This window comes from Catharus ustulatus, chromosome 1, assembly GCF_009819885.2.
Source record: "Catharus ustulatus isolate bCatUst1 chromosome 1, bCatUst1.pri.v2, whole genome shotgun sequence".
Lineage (NCBI taxonomy): Eukaryota > Metazoa > Chordata > Aves > Passeriformes > Turdidae > Catharus > Catharus ustulatus.
In genome coordinates, this window is record NC_046221.1 from 48,914,738 (window position 1) to 48,925,585 (window position 10,848).

General features: G+C 42.5%; 1 long non-coding RNA gene across 1 annotated transcript; it reads right to left on the reverse strand.

Annotated features, from left to right (window-relative positions):
* Positions 1–409: 409 nt before the first annotated feature.
* Positions 410–10,702, reverse strand: LOC117000267. Its single transcript, XR_004418727.2, has 2 exons — positions 10,270–10,702; positions 410–1,526 (listed from the first exon to the last, which is right to left on the reverse strand). It is a non-coding gene; the product is annotated as an uncharacterized LOC117000267 (long non-coding RNA).
* Between the last annotated feature and the right edge of the window lie 146 nt (positions 10,703–10,848).

Genomic DNA, 10,848 nt, shown 5'->3' on the forward strand with positions numbered 1-10,848 from the left:
CACTATCTTTTTATCTATCACTATTAAGGAGCACTATCTTTATTAAGGATAAGCACTGCACATACAAAGTGATTTGTCTACTAACATTTTGAGAGGCAAAACTTCCAAGACATTGAGAGCTGCCTTTATTCAAAGACCAATGAAACTATTTTAAAGTATAATAGGAGCAATTCACAGTATCCTTAGTAATAACCTTTGCCACAAGGAATAAATCTTATGATCAGTCTGCTGGCATTCAATATGCTGCTTTTTTTAAGCCTCTGTGAGTCCAGACTCATCCAGTGGAATTTTCTTCTTTTGAAAGTGATGATAGTATAAGGAATGAGAGCTCCCTGAAGTCTTCAAAGCAACTATTTATTATAATTTTTTTGGAAGAGGCACAAAAATAAAGTCTAGAACACCAAGAGTCTTCGGGAATCTCATTTTATTTTTCACAAAGGCAAGCATTACTTACAGTGCTGAGGACAGATTCCAAGTCTGATAACTACATTTCATCTCTTACACGTGCCCTGAGAGTTCAGTGAGGTTTAGAACCATCAAATAGTTTGGGTTGGAACAGACCTCAAAGATCATCCAGTTTCAATCCCCTGCCAGGGGCAGGGACACCTTTCACTAGACCATGTTGTTCAAAGCTGCATCCAACCACCTTGAACGCAGCCAGGGATGGGGCATCCATCCATCCATCCATCCACAACTACTCTGGACAGCCTGTTCCAGTGCCCCACAGCAAAGAATTGCTTTCTCATATCTAGTCAAAATATTCTCAGATTAAAGCCATTCACCATTGTGCAATTGCTGCATGTCCCTGTAAAAAGTCTCTCTTCAGCTCTCTTTTTGGTCCCTTTTAGGTACTGGAAAGCTGCTCCAAGGCTCCTCAGAGCCTTCTCCAGGCTGAACAACCACAGCTCTCTCAGTCTGTCATCACAGGAGAGGTGCTCCTGCCCTCTAATCATCTCTGTAGCCCTCCTCTGGACCTGCTCCAAAAGTTCCATGACGTTCTTGTGCTGAGGACCCCAGAGCTGGAGCCAGTACTCCAGGTGGAGGTCTCAAGATCAGAGTAGAGGGGAAGTATCACATCTCTGGACCTGCTGGTCTTGTATGGCATTGTTGCATCAATACATTATTGTCCTGCTACTTTGGATGCTTCCTCACAAACTGCAAACCCTGAAAGAATATGCTGTTTATAGGGTGTTGGATCAGAGAACTAAAAGGGAACTCCTCAGTAACAGGATTCCTTGAGCACCACCTTACACCTACCTGTGGTCTTTGCCCCCATCACTCTTCTTGGGAAGATACCACTTCCATGGTTTGGAATTATATCCTGGCCCAAATTTACTCCTGGAAACATTCCTCTTTAAGCCAGTTTTGCCCTTCACACCAAAGAGCTGCCCTTCCTGACAGAGTTTGTCTCTTTGATGTGTTCACAGGCAACATTCATAATTTCTCAGTTTTCACCTTATATCATTTAAATTCTCCTGGTCATCCAGATGTCTCTTTCCTCAACACCATTCCACTGTGGAGATTATCTGTGGTGAAAATGAGAGTGGAATTACACAATGTACATTAACCCCTTGAACAGTGGACTTAGCAATTCCTACCCTTCTGCCAATTCCTCGTTTGAGGTACCTTAAGACATTAAGATTGTGGATTTTTTTTTCCTGGTTACTTTGCACCTATGACTCCCTGAAAACATCTGATCATGCATCATGTCCTACATACTCTTCCTTTGCTGTTTTCAAGTGCTATGCTTTTAGTTTGTAAGAGTAATTCTTCATATTGCTGGTGCCTCATAACTTCATGTCAGTACCAAGTTTCACTGGCACTCCAGAGCCTGGTCATAGATGTGCCCCGGCTAGGAGGACTGTGACCACGACATATAACCTACCACTGGAAAAACCCACAGGAAGGTATGTTACCTGATCACCATCTCACTGCCCATGGTAATCTATCCTTACAAACACAGCTAGCTTTTATGCAAGATCATTAACTGAACTATTCAGTATGAATTCTTCTCCTCAGGGCTATGTTTAAAACATGTCTACAGCCCTGTAATCCTCCTGTCAGCAAAGCTTCCCATTATCTCCTCTTTATCTAGTTTTTGTATTCATCCCATCTTAACTATCTAAACTAATAAATTGTCTCAAAGGACCATAAAATCTGGTCTGCCAGACACAACGTTTCATGTTCCAATTGTCTCTCCAGCACTTTCTTACAAAGATTTTGTCTTTATTCAAAGTCAAGGCAAGTTCTGTACTTCTGATGTCAGCAGCTCCAAACACCTCCAACAAACCCTTGAGCCTGTTAGTTCCCCTTGATCCATTCATTCCTACTCGCAAAGTCTGCTCTCCTGAAATAAAGCACCTTAGTTTTAATAAACAGCCTTTTGATTTAAAAGAACTCCATGGGCTTTCAGTTAATCCAAGTAGTTTGGTTTGATTTTGATAATCACTTCTTTGCTGTTGGAGTCTGTAGTACCAATATCAGACTTCCATCATGACTAGTGAAGAAATATGCAAAAGACTGGGCACAAGACTATCTGGATCGTACTAGTCCTAGATACTGTTTTCCCACCTAGATTTTAGAGATGAAATTTAATTACAGAAACCCACTCATCTGCAAAGAGGACTCAAAGTATTATACCAAGGATCTTTTCTTTCACTATTCTTCCCAAAATTTATTAATTCAAAGTGTGTCCATTCAACTAGTGTTACGACTTTTCCCTTATTTGTCATACTGGGAAGAGAGAATTATCACCACCTTTAGCTTTATTAATCTGTCCTGAATAGTGAATCTCTTTGAACACAGGATTTTCTTTTATAACCTCCATTCCCAAAGTGTCAATCCGGTTTCCTTGCAATCCCACAGAGGTCCTTCACCAACAGTTCATGTGAGTTTACTGCAGTGTTAATTACACATTTGTGTTAATAACCTAGCTATTAACTGGCCTAATTGTCTCTTTAAATACAGTAATTTCATGACCATAACGTGCACCGGACTATAAGGTGCACCCCCGGGAGTCGGTAAATTTCACAACTTTGTACAGTATATAAGGCGCACCAGATTATAAGGCACATTTTTTTTTTTGCGGTGAGGATCCGCCCCCAGCTCCTTTCACGTGGTTGCTGGCCAAGGCCCCGCCTCAACCTGGAAGCCGCGGTGCTGCGGGCCCGCCTGTACCTGGCAGCCACGGGGCCCGGGCCTGCCTGCACCCAGTGGCTGCGGGCCCCTGGGCCCGCCTCCACGCAGCTGCCACAGAACCGCGGCCCCGTGGGCCCGCCTCCACCTGGTTGCCATGGCACCGCGGCTCCGCCTTCACCCAGCAGCTGTGGCACTGCGGCCCCGCAGCCATGCCTTCACCCGGCTGCCATGGCACTGCGGCCCCATCTCCACCTGGCTGCCACACCCCCATAGCCCCACCTCCACCCAGCAGCCGGGGCCCCTTGGTCCCGCCTTCATCCGGCTGCTGCCGCCCTGCCGGTTTCCCCCACGGCTCACGGCTCACACTTCCGGGTTGGCAAATTCCTGAACTTTGTACATTATCTAAGGCACACCAGACTATAAGGCGCACTTCCGTGTTTGGGTCAAAATTTTAGTCAAAAGGGTGCGCCTTATAGTTGTGAAATTACAGTAATCTGAAAGGTTTGCATATTTCTACATTATATGCATATACATATGCCCTGGTGGAAAATTTGATGGTCTAGGACCCCATAATTCCTCTTCTACATATAAACCATCTTGCAGCAGGTTCTGCTGGTGTATGTGAGCAGGCTGTACTAAACTGAGCAGTAGCTCCTTGGATATATATGTGACTGAAAGTGAGTGCTTGCATGTCTTTGTGAATGTACAGAGTGAGTCAGTCTGTTATACTACAAGGAAGATCACTATACCTATTAAATTACAATGGGCAAAAACATTAGTGCAGAATCAAAATCAAATTGATTTTCAAGATGATCATTATCCATGCATGCAATTCCAATTTTTCCTCTTAAAAATGGAAAATTCTACACAGGCAGAAGGGCAGTGCAATAAGCTCTACAGAAAACTTAGAAAATCAGTATAATTCACCCTTGATGTTCTTTGACCTAATTTCTTTATCTTCTGGCATCAAAAGGGGTAGAGAATATAAAGTGGTATCATTTGCCTTGTGGATACCAAGGCAACAGGCACTCTCTCAGCTTAATAACAAAGTAAAATCTCATGGCATCAACAAAGCTCTCTGAAACCTTTTTCAACTGTTTCAATGATGCTAATTGTACTCTCAAATATCCGATTTGAAAATTCACTTGTCTTTGTGATCTTGCTATTGTTTGTAGACTGCAGACCCTCAGTGACGGGCAATTATACTACTTGAAAGTTAGCTTGGCTGACAAAAAACACCTGGTATTATTTCCCTTCTATAAATATTAAAATTCTACCTCCTTCTTTAACAGACATAAGGCAATCCAGAATGTTTACAAACACAGAAAAGAGGAAGAGACCTTCCCAACAGTTTTTCCTCACAATGTGTTCCCTGACCTTCACCATCTGATTTTTCACCACCGCCCATCTTCATGCTACACCAATCCCCCAGAAACAAATGCCAAGACAAGAAAAGCAAACTTTAACTGTATGGTTATCACACTAATCTATGCCTCACATTTTACACATGGAAGGTCCTTAAAGTTCAGTCACAAAAAGGAGAGTGAAGTCAGTACAGAGAAAAATGAAAGGAAATTGGGATCACTGTAGACACACAAATCAGCCAAGGAAGAGAGGAACTGAAGCTATATGATATTATATATTTCATATACAAGTAAAATTATGCATGTCTGTAATAGCTCAGATAACTTTGGGATCAGATCTTTGTGCAGTGCAAACAGGCCCAAATCCACCCAGCTTATTAACAGGCTTCATATGATGTGCAAACACCAGATGAAGAAGAGGGAGAACTGTTTTAAGGTTCTGCCTACATTTTACATATTTCCCTAGAAATTTGAGCTGAACATGTTGTCCAGTCAGGTTAAGTGCATTAAAAATGTGCATTCTCAGATCCTGAACAGGACTTTGGAACAATAACTGTGGTCCCATGAGACAGAATCCTCTACAGCAATTGCTGCTGAATAGCGTTCTTGACACATCATGCTGCCCTCCTCCACTGCACCAGCTGAGCTTCTCATGTGCCCGTGCTGGGAATGAGACCAGAAAAGATCCAGCCTCTGAAATCCCTTAAGCATGACTACTTCTACAAGCTTCTGCCACTGCCTAATGCTGTGCTTTGCTACCCAGTGTGACTGGGTAATGTCACCGGTATTACAGTACCGGATCTCTGCACATCCTGTCACCTGACTTAGTAAAGGGCCTCAAAAGCCCTCGGGCCAAGGCCATAGAAATTCCAGCCCTCACTAGACAAACGCAATTGGCAAAGCAGCAATAAGAAGTTATCAATTGTCCTCCACAGCAGTGCCTGGGAATGATTCAGATGAGTTAAGACAAATGCTTGCTTCAGCAATTAAAAAAAAAATATTTGTTCTAAAGTGGAAATGGATCCATACATCATAGCTTATTTGCTAGGAAGACCCATGATGGCTTTTGCATTACATCTAACTGGTAGGAAAATTAATTTAACACATATCAAATCCAAATCATGTACAGTCCTTTTAATTAACAGTATTCATGCTGTAACTTCCATATTGTGCTGCATCCTTCTGGCCACAGGGCAAAACACACATTCTTTTAAATCAACAGCATTGGAAAACTAGCATATAACTCAGTAAACTGATGATTCCACATTTCCCAGAGCCTACTCTGTGTCACATAATATGGTGGCTGGGTTTTTTCAACCAGATGAAAACACTAGGTGTCTAGCTTGTTACAGCACTGCTTCACCAAGCAGCAGCATTACCACAAGCATCTGAATGGGAGAATCAAGCATCTCAGGAACAGGCAAGCTACAGACACAGCTGTTTGGAGGCATATTTGGACTATTAAGCCCTTGAGCCAGAAAAAAGCTACAACAACGGGAACAATTTAGCAGCTCCCTCGCAATACTTCATCCACTTATCTCAAGCAGGACTCATGGAGTGAGCAAGCCTTCATGCCAGCTGCAGGAACTCACCTCTGTTGAGGGTACCGCAGGAGGATTTGCATCAGGGATGCTTTGGGTTGGGGATGATTTTTTGAAGGGGAAGCTACCCAGTCTTCCCTGGCAGCATCAGCTATCTCCTGAAAGTGAACGCCACACTCCCGCTAGCAAGGAGTCTTAGTGACAGTGAAAAGAAATACCTTTTTTAACACAGAACCTCTGCTCAGCACGTTCACTAACCACAGTCACCTACTGCCGCGGGACCAGCACACAATGTGTCTTCCCTGCACACGAAGCGAACCCAGGAGTGCCGTCGTGGCCCAAGGGGAGCTTGCAGCCCCGTTCCTCAGCCTGCAGCAGCGCAGCGAAAGGCGGGCCCACATCCGAGCCGCAGTAGCCCGAGCTCCGGTAGCCCAAGCCCTCTCGACCCGGGCGGCGGCGCCATCTAGCGGCTTGTTGGAGCAGCGCCGTCGCTGCCCCGCCCGGGATCCAGCCTTGCCCTCAGCATCCCCGATTACCGCGTCACCAATGACGTGCTCTTATTTTGTCGATTAATCATTTCCTTAATTATCTCCGGTTGACAAATGAGAGCGTCAAGAGGCTCACCGGCTAGGCAAGGGGCTTATTTATTTTTACAGCAGTATATTTTTACACTGCTGTTGTTATTTTATGGCTACAGTTTGACCTTGCACCAAGTTACTAAACGAAACACCAAGAAAGCCACCCAAATACAGTAACTTAAACACAAAGACCAGGTTTTGGCTTTCCTTTCTAACCAGCAGCTAAGGTCAGCAGTCTTTTTAAAGCCATAAAGAAAATGTGTGTACATGCACAAAAAAGCCCTTCCTCTTTTAAAATTGAACATATCCACAACCCAATTTACATGTGTCTCATGAGCTCCTCCCACCTAGCTTCTCCCTCTCTAGATTTCTGCAAAGCTAGGGAAAAAAAATGTCAACAGTCTTCAATTTTTCCACTGCTTAAACACACCGTACGAGCAAGCTTCAGTTGCAGCAGTCTAAGTATAAGCATAGGTATAAGCTCCCTACTCCAAAAATCACCAGTAAATTTGCAGTTTATTCCTGGGACAGCTAAAACCATGCAAGAATCATCCACCAATATTACTAACACACATTAAAGGAAAAAAACATTCCCTCGTGTTGTTTAAACAAAGTCTAAAACAAGTACAAACTAATCCTCAAAAAGAGAAGAAAAATTGTCTTAGTAAAGAAGTGGAAATGCTGCTCCATAGCAGTTCTCCCACTTGACACTGTGCTTGCCTCTGCAAATGCGAAAGAATTTTGGCAGTCCTAGCCTCTTTATGGAGGGTTCCCTTTAGGTCCATTCCCTTCTCTCCAATCAGCGCTACTGGGTTGATTGTCCTTTAAAATAAGTCTAAACTAGCAAGTCCACATTAGTCACCCCTCTTCTTTAAAAATCAAGAGCTTACAGAGACAGCTGCAAGTGAATAAATCCAGCCAAGAGAAAGAAGCTGCAACTGAACAGGTACTCCAGATCTAGCATTCTTGCAGAGTTACCACCACACAGAATGGCTAAATATTTTTCTTTTTGGAGGGTAGGAATTATGATGAAACCTTCTATTACCTTATTAGTTGGACAAGTAGGGAATCTGAAACAAAGGCTGTGAGTGATGAAGTAACTCATTCCCAGTTTGCATCATCCTACCTATACGAACACTGGAATCTTAAAGAAGAGTACCTCACCACAGAACAGCCATGCTGACATTAATCCCCTTATAACTTGAATGCCAGCAGCATCGAAGCTTTTGCATTGCACCCTGGAGACTTTGGTAGTTGGCTGGCACCAGAGTAAAGGCAGGTCCCCAACCTTACTAACAAGGGTGCACAAAGCTGGGCTGCAGCTGGGTCTACAACAGCCAACCCAAATATATCCAAAAATAGGTCAGAGTTCATACTCACTGGGATAAATTCTGAACTGCTTCCTGTTAACAGCAAAGGCTGCTAAATGTGGATTACACTAGAAAACTTACAGTTCATACAGGAAACAAGCAGCAGAAGCATGACTAATCCCACCATCTGATGGAAGCATCAGTCATTTTGCATCAGCTATTAAGATTACAAACATCACTGACAATTGTTTGGGTTTCTTCCTTCTGCTGCAACAATAGTAACAAGGTAGTGTTGCCTCAGACTGAAGCAAACTTTGCCTGAAATATCAGGTGGTAACTTCTCTATGAATCACCAGAACTTAAGGGCAACAGGGAGCAACTGGAAAACCAATTCTGCCTCTCAAGGTCTCCCAACCAAATAGTAGCATGGAGCAAGAGATGGCAAGCTCACAACAGGGAAAAAAAATAAATCCCTTTGTCCATTATTTTGTACCCAAGAAGTCTCCAGCTTGAGTTTATGTTACACTTGCGCCCTAATTTCAGCTAGGATAGAATTAATTTTTTTTTAGTAGCCAAAACTATGAAGTGCTGTGTTTTGGAATGAATGTGACAATAATGCTGATAACACACGGTTTCTGTTGTTGCTAAGCAGTGCTTACCCAAATCAAGGTCTCTTCAGTTTTTCCCATGCTTTGCCAGGAGCAGGCACACAAGAGGCTACAAGGCAACATGGCCAAGACAACTGACCTGAACTGGTCAAATGCATATTCCAAGCATAGAGAGTCATGCCCAGGATATAAATTGGGGTAAGCTATCCCAAATGGTGTCAGGTGCAGCGGAGAGATGGACTGGTCATTCATCAGCAGGTGGTAACTGTATTATGCCTCATTTTTCTTGGGTTTTCTCTGTAGCCTTTTTACTACAATTATTAGCATTACCATTGTATTTCAATTTATCTCAATTATTAGACTGTTCTTATTTCACCCCATGAGTTCTACAGTTTTCCCCCATTCTCCTCTCCATTCCAGGAAGGAGGGAAGAAAGGGGGAAGGGAAGAAGCAGTTGTAGGGTACACAGTTGCCAGCTGGGGTAAAAGCAGCACAACTTAAGGTAACAGTAGCACTGCTAAACTCAATGTAAGGTGGGCTTTAGAAGTCAACACACATTTTTATGGATACAGAGCAGTTGCAAAGCACTTTTCAAAACTCAAAGTATTAGGAAATCATGCTAAGGAGTAGCTGTGTGTTAGTCTTTCCATGCACCTGCTCCATCAGCACTGCGGCTCTGTCTTAACACCATAGTTATTACAGATGGAATATGCTTGACTTGTGTCTGTTTCTGATACAAGTGTCTTACATTAGCACACCATGAAGGTATTGCACATGCTGCCATACACTTGAATGTTAACCTACATTTAAAAACGCATCTGTCATTTCAGGTTTTCCTGAAAGGTAAAGGAAAGAATAACTTTTAATCAGTTTTTCTACATTCAAAGTTGTAAAAGTGAGTGGTATACAGATTAATTGGGGCACATCCTATGGTGCTTTAATCCTCATGCCTTTTGTTACATTTCATGCCACAGACTTACTACAGTTCTGCATCTGGCTTTGCCTAGAACCATGTAATACATAACTGTTTTGGTTTATGCTTAGGATACACTAAGAAAAAGTGACTGTTTTCCTAGGGTTTTGATTTCTCTTTCATCACCACCTGTTATACTTCACATGCTATTCAATTCTTTACGGAAATCACTCAGAAACACATGCAACAAAGACCTCATCTGACTAATTTTCAACTAGTTCTTTCCTTTTCTAAAAAGTGCACATTTCTTACCTCAATCTACTTTTCAACACTTGCTTTGTATTTACTCATGATCACAAGCTTATGTTTTTTTGCTTTTGCCAGTAGCTTCCATCTGCCTCCAACTCTTTGGTCATGCTTCCTATCTCATCACTATTGCTCACTCACTTTTCTCAGTAACCATATTTTCACTTTTCCTTGCCTGCATATCTTGGTAAGTTGTTGAAGATGGGAGATTAAATGACCTTAAGATGATCTCATGGAAGTGTGGCCTCTGTGACACATCACTCCAGCTCTGTGTTCTGGTTAAAGCTCTCAAGAACATCTACCTCAACATCCAACCAACAGCCTGAATTTTCCACTTCACTATTTCAGCCTTGTGAAACCTGCCAAATTTATCCTTGTCTGAATATAAACCAGCAGTGACAATTCTACACCTTTTAACCAAACCAGGCCTAACAGCTAACAGCTTTCTTAATCTAGTCTGCTAAAAGCAGAGAGTTGCCACCAACTGCTTCCTACAGCATGGAAAACTAACCTGAATAACATCTGTAAGAAGCAACAAACGGCTGTTGATAGCTGGATACTGGCAGGTCATAACAGCACAGCTTACAGTTAACACAGGGACAAAAAGAAAAATAGTAAGAGAAAAATCCTGTTAAAAGTGAGGAGAACACACAGGTCAAACAGATGAAACTTCAATGTCTTCCAGAAATAAGCCCTATAATATCCAAGACTGACACTTACAACACTCCTTTAAAAATATCAGTTTCTGTAGCAGCTCTTAAATATTAGTCAAGTTAGATCCATCTGCCAAACTAAAAAGGTAACATTTCATGGACAAGCTGTACACAGTTTATGTATGTTCAATACAGAATCTGAGAGCAGCTGTCCATAGTAAAAAAAGGAAGAAAACACCATAATTTAAAACTTACAGTAATTTCACGAATACAAGCCGCACCATTTTGACTAAGATTTGGCTCCCAAACCAGAAATGCGGCTAATATTCAGGAGCGGTTAATATGTGAACAATTTTCTGACATTTACAACCTCAGAAGTGCCAGCCAGAGTGCCAAGTCGAGCAGCTACAAAGCTGGCATTTCGCGATTGTTACAAA